Source organism: Magnolia sinica, chromosome 1, assembly GCF_029962835.1.
Source record: "Magnolia sinica isolate HGM2019 chromosome 1, MsV1, whole genome shotgun sequence".
Classification (NCBI taxonomy): Eukaryota; Viridiplantae; Streptophyta; class Magnoliopsida; order Magnoliales; family Magnoliaceae; genus Magnolia; species Magnolia sinica.
Window position 1 is genome coordinate 136,096,221 of NC_080573.1, and position 6,472 is coordinate 136,102,692.

General features: G+C 40.4%; 1 non-coding gene across 1 annotated transcript; it reads left to right on the top strand.

The window, feature by feature from the left end:
- The first annotated feature begins 6,160 nt into the window (after positions 1–6,160).
- Positions 6,161–6,267, top strand: LOC131221721 (small nucleolar RNA R71). The gene has a single exon (XR_009159545.1). It is a non-coding gene; the product is annotated as a small nucleolar RNA R71 (small nucleolar RNA).
- The last annotated feature ends 205 nt before the right edge of the window (positions 6,268–6,472 follow it).

Here is a 6,472-nt window from a genome sequence, read left to right on the forward strand (position 1 = left end):
TTAAATCGAGCCGACAAAAGTACCATGTTTGTAAATCCAGGCAATAACAGGGGTCTCATATGCAATATTTGACCCTCAACATAACCCCCAACTAGCATCTTGCTAGTCCCGAGCAAGGTATGCGAAAAATAATTTGAAAATTACAGGACAATTTTTATAAACTCAAGAGATTTATGAAAAATAATTCAGATACTAGAATTCTAAGATTAATGAATGTTGGCATTATTTTCTCCTGAAATCAAGCTCACGGTAAACTTCATAATCAAGCTCAAATATTAATCCATTAATTAAAACAATTCTAAACATTGAGTTCCATGAGTGTATAGTGTAATCTCGGCTTAACATTATTAAAATTCACTTCTCTATTTTAGGATATCATTGGTAACCACAAAAGAATTCATGATAACCAACACCTAAACCAAAACTTGATTCATTCTTCCAACTTTTGATGATTTTCAGACTATGTCAACTTTTTTTTAAAAGTAAAGCCAAGGAGGGAAAACGAATCCTCACCTATAGGGAGCAGACCCATGGTGAGGACTAATCGCCCAACTTTTTCCAAATGTCAACCATAGAGAAATGAATCTACACCTATAGGGAGCAAACCTATGGTAAAAACCAATTGCCCAATCCTTTCAATTTCTCAGGTTGGTTCCTTTCATGTTTAATGATCACCAAGTTATCCATTCAATGTCGAACTGAAATCTTAATGTGTAAGTGAGATGTGTCCTTTGAAATCATGACTCAATTAATGTTTACAACTTCTAATTCTGGATTAACAGTTTGAACTTAGCTATGAAATCTGACAGATGGCTGAATCTAAGAGACATAAATTACCAATATCACGTATCTCGCAATCCTAAATCAAAGATAGATATCAAAATCACATCGAATTCACAAGAATTTCTACAATTGTTGCTCAAGACTAAGAAAACACTGATCAGATAACCTAATTTTCCACCCCCAACCTAAGATCTACATTGTCCTCAATGTAAAAGAAATAAGCATGCAGTGCACATGGGACAACGAAAATATAAGAGGAGTGATGGAAAGATAGTACCTGGACGAAAGAATCAAGAGGCTTTCTAGAGATATCTACGTAAGAGCGGGTCAGCACAAGAGAGAAACCAACAGAAGTAAAATAGAAATAACAAAAATAAAATCCTACCTATACCACTTTCGTAGGTGCTCTCGCTTGTATTTAGCGTATGCAACAAGCCTATAAACCCCTAGGTTGCCCCTAGTGGACGAGTTGTAGTCTCGTGAGGGTTTGCAGTAATGTTACCCACAAATATTGAACTAACTAATGATAAAAACGAAATGAAATGAAGAGCTGGGTTGCCTCCCAGGAGCGCTAAGTTTACCTTCTTCAGCCAGAAAAATAAAGCAACTACCCTAATCCTATGAAAGCGATAAGCCTACCTATACCTCCATCAGACTAGGAGATCAATCCTGGTAAACAGTAGCAGTCAGGGGCATGGACATGTTTTCTGAATTAAATTTCTCGACAAATGGTTTCAATCGATGTCCATTGACTTTAAACTTCTTGCCATTGTCGGGATCTCTTATTTCAACGGCCCCATGAGGAAAAACAATAACAACAATGTAAGGGCCGGTCCAACGAGATCGAAGCTTACCCGGAAAGAGATGTAATCGAGAATTGTACAAAAGGACCTTCTGACCAGGCGTGAATGATTTTCGCAAAAGATGTTGGTCATGAAATGCTTTCATCTTGTCCTTGTAAATTCTCAAATTATCGTACGCATCATTCCGGATTTCCTCAAGTTCATTCAATTGAAGTTTGCATAGCGAGCCAGCGTTGTCCAGATTGAAATTAAGATTTTTGATTGCCCAGTACGCTTTATGTTCCAGCTCCACAGGCAAGTGACAAGCTTTTCCATAGACAAGTCTAAAGGGAGACATTCCAATAGAGGTTTTAAAGGCAGTACAGTATGCCCATAAGGCATCGGTCAATCGGATTGACCAATCCTTACGATCAGGGTTAACCATTTTCTCCAAAATGTGTTTAATTTTCCTATTAGAAATTTCAGCTTGCCCACTTGTCTGTGGGTGGTACGGGGTGCTCACCTTATGAGAGATACCATATTTCTTCATTAAGCTCTCAAATGGTTTATTACAAAAGTGTGAGCCCCCATCACTAATGATGGCTCGAGGCGTTCTGAATCGAGAAAGGATGTTTTCTTTTAGGAATTTAATGACCGTACGATGGTCATTAGTTCGACACGGAATCGCTTCGACCTATTTAGTGACATAATCCACGGCAAGCAAAATATACAGATTTCCAAACGATTGGGGGAATGGTCCCATGAAATCGATGTCCCAGCAATCAAATGCTTCAATGATAAGGATGAGATTCAAAGGCATCATATTTCGACGGGACAATGCTCTCAATTTCTGACAACGCTCACAAGCTTTGCAAAACTCATGAGTGTCCCTAAACATAGTGGGCCAGTAAAAGCCACACTGTAGAATCTTAGCCGTGGTCTTTTTAGCAGAAAAGTGACCACCACAGGCCTGTGAGTGACAGAAGGAGATGACGCTCTGATGCTCATCGTCTGGAACACATCTCCTTAGGATTTGGTCTGGGCAATATTTAAATAAATAAGGATCATCCCAGAAAAAATTGCGCACCTCGGTGAAGAATTTCTTCTTATCTTGCGCAGTCCATTATATCGGTATGGCACCTGTAGCAAGATAATTAGCAATATCAGCGAACCAAGGTGAATAGGAGACTCTGAACAGTTGTTCATCAGGAAACATGTTTTTGATATGGGTCGTCTCAAGGGAATCAGAGGTATTAAGGCGAGAAAGGAGATCGGTCATAACGTTTTCTACTCCCTTTTTATCTTTAATTTTTAAATCAAATTCTTAGAGTAGAAGGATCCATCGTATCAGGCGGGGCTTAAAATCATTCTTAGAAAGAAGATATTTCAGTGCCGCATGATCTGTATAGATAATGATCTTGGATCCGATTAAGTAGGACCTAAATTTGTCCAAGCCGAACACTACGGCTAAGAGTTCTTTTTCCATAGTTGAGTAGTTCACTTGGGCCGGATTTAAAGTCCTACTCGCGTAATGGATGACGTAGGGTCTCTTGTCTTTTCTCTAGCCTAGAACCGCTCCAAGAGCATAATCAGAAGCGTCACACATAAGCTCAAAAGGAAGGCTCTAGTCGGGTGGCTGCATGATAGGTGCAGTGGTTAACGTACCCTTAAGCTTGGTGAAAGCTTTCTGGCATTACTCAGTCCACTCGTACGGAGCATCCTTTTGAAGAAGATTACATAAAGGACGAGAGAGGAGACTAAAGTCCTTTATGAATCGCCTGTAAAATCCTGCATATTCTAAGAAGGATCGCACGTCTCTGATGTTTTTGGGTGGAGGTAGGTTAGAGATAAGATCGATTTTTGCCTTATCTACCTCGATTCCCTTGGACGAGATGATATGCCCAAGGACAAGTTCCTTCTGAACCATGAAATGACACTTCTCCCAATTAAGTACCAAGTTCTTTTCTTCACATCTTTTCAGCACACATTTAAGAATTTCCAATCACTTGCTGAAAGATGGACCGTAAACAGAGAAATTGTCCATGAAGATCTCTAGATATTGCCCCACCATATCAGAAAAGATACTAAGCATACATCGCTGAAAGGTGGCAGGGGCATTACATAGTCCGAATGGCAACCTTCGGTAGGCAAAGGTGCCGTAGGGACATGTAAATCTGGTCTTTTCCTGGTCTTCAGGGGCTATCTCTATCTGGTTGTAGCCCGAATACCCGTCAAGGAAACAGTAATAGGAACGACCAGCTAACCTTTCCAGGATCTGATCGATGAATGATAAAGGAAAGTGGTCTTTCCTCGTGATGGTATTCAACTTCCTATAGTCAATGCACATTCTCCAACCAGTAGTGACTCTAGTTGGCACGAGTTCATTATTAGCATTGGCTATGATGGTGATTCTAGACTTCTTAGGGACCACTTGAGTTGGACTCACCCATTGACTATCAGATATAGGGTATATGATACCCATGTCCAATAGTTTAAGAACCTCGGCCTTAACCACTTCCTTCATGTTTGGATTTAATCTACGTTGTAGTTGTCGAGCGGTTTTTGCATTATCCTCAAGATATATGCGGTGAGTATAAATCGAGGAATCGATTCCCTTGAGGTCCGCTATCATCCATCCCAAGGTTCCTTTATGCTCAATGAGAGTATATACGAGCATACTCTCCTGTTCTTTCTCCAGGTGGGCAGAGATCACCACCGGGTATGTCTCATCTTGAGCTATATAGGCATATTTCAAATCAGAGGGCAAAGGTTTTAGGTCAAGCTTCGGCGGCTTGAGGTTAGACGGTAGAGGCACTACATCGGTTTGTGGCAATTCTTCAAATTGTGGCCTCCACCGATTAACTTCAAGTACCGGTGCAGTATCAAGCAAGTCGCACGTCTCCCTAATCATGTTATCATCAAAATCATGGGAGTGGACCAGACACGTCTCTAGATGGTCGGAGGATAAGGTCAGAGGTGTCGTATCTTCCATGAAAGAGTCAATCATGTTAATGTCGTGGAAATCTTCATCATCCTCTGAGTTGCTGCCGTTATTGAAAAAGATGTTTGACTCCAATGTCAAATTTTTAAAAGACATAGTCATGACATCATTCCTGCAATTGATAATTGCATTTGACGTGGCAAGGAATGGGCGACCAAGAATGACAGGAATCTGAGTGCTCATGTTATTGATGGGTTCGGTGTCCAGGATGATAAAATCTACAGGGTAGTAAAATCTATCGGCCTGGACTAACACATCCTCAATTATCCCTCTTAGTACACGAACAGAGCGATCAGCAAGTTGTAGCGTGGTCAGGGTGAGTTTTATCTCACCCAAATCTAACTGTTTGTATACCGAGTTGGGAATCAGATTTACGCTTGCTCCTAAGTCAAGAAGTGTGTGATCAATTCGATGGTTCCTGATTACACATGATATGGTTGGGCTACCGGGATCCTTGAATTTCTACGGCACGTCTTGCTTTAGGATGGCACTCACTTTCTCAATCAAGAAGATTTTCTTTTGAATACTTTGCCGTCTTTTGGTCGTGCATAAGTCTTTCAGAAATTTGGCATATGAAGGAATCTGTTTCACGACATCAAGTAGAGGAATGTTAACTTTCACTTGTTTCAACACCTCCAGAATATCCTGAGAGTTAGAAAGACGTTTTGGTGCAACTAATCGTTGGGGGAACGGAGCAACGGGCTTCTCTAGAAGTTCCGGTTCTAATTTTTGTGGGACATCACTAGATCCATCATTGTTGACCTTTTCTGGTTTTTGAGGCTTTTTGGGCATAACCGGAAGAGTTTTATCAATGATCTTTCCACTCCTAAGACTGGTGATAGATTTAGCGTGCCCTATCTGATTTGAAGAGCTGGGATCACTAATCTCGTACTGCGGTTTAGGATTGGGGAGAGGTTGTGCAGGAAGCATCCCCTTTTCTATAACTGTCATACGAGAATCTATCTTTTGCATAAAATCTATAAATCCCCGCATTGTCTAAGCCAGCTCTTGTATGGAATTTTGAACCGGTTCCTCTTGAGGTTTCACTTGATTTGGATTTTGATTGAAGAAACCTTGAGGGGTAGCGGTTTGTCCATTCCTCCAACTAAAGTTTGGATGATTTTTCCAACCAGGATTGTACGTATTGGAGTTAGGTCCAGTAAAAGGTCTTTGATAGTTGTTTACGGCTTTGGCTTGTTCATTCAACACTCCTCGAAAGGCAGGTATTGTAGGACAATTTTCAGTTGTGTGAATGTTGCAATCACAGATGCCGCAAACAATTTCACTAACCTTATCCTTCTTTCCTTCCATGGCCTCAAATTTTCTTATGAGATTATTCACTTTATACTTTAGATCATCTTCTTCTTTCAGGAGATACATTCCGCCTTTCTCCTTAGATTGAGTTGGTCTAGACGTAGTGTTTGATTTTGGGTAATAGTCCCAAGATTGTGTTTTTTCAACCAGACTGTCGAGGTAGTCCAATACCTCGTCGACATCTTTATTAATGAACTCTCCATTACACATTGTCTCGACCATTTGGCGCATGGAAGATGTCAGTCCATCGTAGAAAAAATTTGTAATGCGCCACGTTTCAAATCCGTGTTGTGGGCATGAACTGACCAAATCTTTGAACCTTTCCCAACATTGGAAGAATGTTTCATCTTCCTTTTGGGCAAAGTTCATGATTGCTTTTCTGAGGATAATCGTTTTATGATGTGGGAAGAATTTTTTTATGAATTCCCTCTGCATGTCGTTCCATGTGCCAATGGATCTAGGATGCAGTGAATATAACCACGTCTTAGCTTTCTCTTTTAAGGAAAAAGGAAAAAGTTTCAGCCTGATTGTATCCTCAGATACATTAGGAAAATATAATTTAGCTATAATCTCATCGAACTCTTTCAAATGT